This window comes from Ictalurus furcatus, chromosome 9 (assembly GCF_023375685.1).
Source record: "Ictalurus furcatus strain D&B chromosome 9, Billie_1.0, whole genome shotgun sequence".
Lineage (NCBI taxonomy): Eukaryota > Metazoa > Chordata > Actinopteri > Siluriformes > Ictaluridae > Ictalurus > Ictalurus furcatus.
Genome location: NC_071263.1, coordinates 8434687 through 8437811, shown reverse-complemented (window position 1 = coordinate 8437811; position 3125 = coordinate 8434687). Strand labels below are relative to the sequence as shown.

The 3125-nt window shown below is 36.9% G+C and overlaps 1 non-coding gene across 1 annotated transcript; it reads right to left on the bottom strand.

Moving 5' to 3' along the window:
* Positions 1-423: 423 nt before the first annotated feature.
* LOC128613248 (U6atac minor spliceosomal RNA) lies at positions 424-546 on the bottom strand. The gene has a single exon (XR_008386858.1). It is a non-coding gene; the product is annotated as a U6atac minor spliceosomal RNA (small nuclear RNA).
* Positions 547-3125: the final 2579 nt, after the last annotated feature.

Below are 3125 nucleotides of genomic sequence, written 5' to 3'. Positions count from 1 at the left end.
ATCAGAACACAGTGCATCACTGCTTGCTGTGCATGGGGCTGTGTAGCCGCAGACCAATGAAAGTGCATACAACGGGCATGTGAGCATCAGAACTGGACCATGGAACAATGAAAGAAGGTGGATTGATTTGATGAATCACATTTTCTTTTAGATCATGTTGAAACTGCAAAAATTATTTAGTTTGAGGTACACGACAAAGAGTGCAAGATTGGCCTCCAGATTCCCCAAATCTCAATCCAATAGAGCATCTGTGAGATGTGCTGGACAAACAAGTCCGACTACAGGACTTAAAGGATCTGCTGCTAATGTCTTGGTGCCCGATACCTCTGCAAACCTTCAGAGGTCTTGTGGAGTCCATGCCTCGATGGGTCAGAGCTGTTTTGGTGGCACAAGGGGGACCTGCACAATATTAGGCAGGTGGTTTTAATGTTATGGCTGATTGATGTATACCCATTTTATATACCGTACATGTGTGGTAGGCCAGTTGTAAAACCTTTTATAATCTTGTCAAAGGGAGGACTAACTTTCTTTCCTTTCATACAGCTCACTGGGTGATAGGTCCAAGGTCCCCAGTTTGATCCTGAGCTCAGGTTACTTTCAAATGTTCTCCCTGTGTTTGTGTGGCATTCCTCTGTGTTCTCTGGTTTCCTCCTACCTCCCAAAGAAAACAGTAGGTGAATTGACTACTCTAAACCATGTAAATGTTTGTGTGAATTTATGTGTGTGCAAGGGGCCCTAGGATTGACTGGCAACCCATTCTGCCTCATTGGACATGATGCAGAATATATTCCTACCTCGTGCCCAGTGTTCCTGGGATTGTCTCCAGATCCACTGTAACCCTGACAAGGATAAAGTGGTTACTGAAGATAAATTAATATTGAAGATGAGTTTTATTAGTTTATACCAGTCATAGGAATGTATATGCAATGTATATGATAATAAGTGTATGGAAACAGACCAATATACTGTCACTGATTAAAAGCAGTGTTAAAGGGTCTATGTAATACATTAAAGAGTTTACAATGAAATGCTTTTCTGTGCTGAAAGGAATCATATATCTCCCCTGATCAATCTTTTCCACTCCATTCTGTACCAGTCATACAGCTGAGCATGTGCTGGTCAATCAAGAACTTCTGCTGTCCTCTAGTGGTGTGACAAAACAACAACAACATGGTACTTTGTTCTACATTTCATTGAAACATCCATCTACATTTCTGTAACTCATCTCACCGTTTTGTTTGGAATCTGAAGACATTACAGATTTTCTCCACTGTAAAGTTTCAGAGAAACACCAAACCATACATTGTTAAAACACATAAACAAACGACTATCCCTATTTGATTTGTAGTCTACATACATTTTCAAGTAAGTAATCAAGTGTAAAACTTAATCGCGTTTTAAGAAGTTATTTATTGGACACATCACAATTATAGGACACCACATTTACACCATATATTTAGCAGGGTTTTTTGTTGTTGTTGTTGTTGTTTTGTTTTGTTTTTTAAAAAAACCAACAACAACAACTAATAAATAGTCATCTGCAAAAATGAATGAATTTACTTTGCTTTTTATTTAAGCATACAATGTCTAGAATATTTTAATTGTTTTATCATTTCATGTCTTGTTTTGAATATTTTTTGCTTTGCTTCACAATTAAATTTTATTGCTGCTATTCATTTGTTTTTTTTGTGTAAAAAATCTGTATTAGCGTCAACTCCTAATGAACAAGATAGATTTTAAACACAATATGAAAACAAATTTATGCATTTTACTAAACAATAAACAGAAAACAGATATTCTTATATTAGCCTTATATCAGTCTAAAAAAGTATTCTTATATTTACTAGCTGTGGAATTGTCTTAGATATCAATTTTGTAGACAAGTCACACAGTTTATTTACAGTATTTAACTGTTCATTGTGGAAATAATTTGTTACATGATGTAGGATAGTAATACGATAGACATTTTCAGTGTGGGTCAATTAAATGAAATACAAATATATTTATAAAGCACTTTTAACAATAGAAATTGACCAAAGCATCTTTACAGAAATATGTGTGGCTTTAGTTTCAGAGTTGACTTGTGGCAAGGAAAAACTCCCTGAATCAACATGAGAAAGAAACCTTGAGAGGAACCATACACAAAAAGGATAGTGGGATTATTAATGATCAATAATCCATCCATCTATATTATGTACTGCTTATCCTGCACAGGGTCACAGGGAGCCTGGGGCCTCTCCCAGGAGAGTCGAACCCCTAACCCTGGAAATGCAAGGCAAATGTGCTAACCACTAAGCCATCGTGCTCTCCTGATTAATAATCCACAAACATTACTAAGTATGAGCATGGTGAATAGTACTGGGAGTCCTGGGATAAGCACAAGACAATCTTAATGATTACAACTACAGTTCAACAGTATCCAGGTTCGATTATCCAGTGAAGCAAGGGTGAGACTTTGGCATAAACTGTTTTTGGGAAATGCAAATATTTTTGCATTTGTAAAACAGATTTGCTATTATGTTGGCCTGTAAAAGCCAACATACTGCTTTGCTTTATAAGCTTCTTCATCTTATTCTGGTTGTTATTGTTATCCTACTATGGTTTAAATGGGTGTACTTTGTGAGCGAGTGCAAGTGGAGACTCTGGCAGGTCTTACTATGACAGGATAACTAAAAAGGAGACTCAGAAACTACCACAGGCATGAGGGCACCCTGTGGTCTTCAGAGACCTCCAGCCAGTCCACTTTTTTCCTGTTCCAGTTGACACCTGTGTCAGGTAATACCAACACTAACTAATGTTAGTAATACTAATACTAATTAGTAGTAACTAATACTAACACTAATACTAACTAATACTGTACAATAAGAGCCACTTGGCTTAAATGTGTTTGGGGACTGGAATTCAAGAAATTTGTGGTTTGTCTGGAAATCCACAAGGATAGATCTGAGAACCCCTGACATAAAAGAAACGAGAAAGAAAGAAAGAAAAAAACACATTTTCAACACTTGAACTCCTTCTGCACCTATGGTATGTAGTCTTTGCAGTTCTTTGCGTGTATCGACCCAGAAGTATTCATTACCAATGCTAGTTCTACTTAGTAGGCTATATTTACCCACACAGTAAAT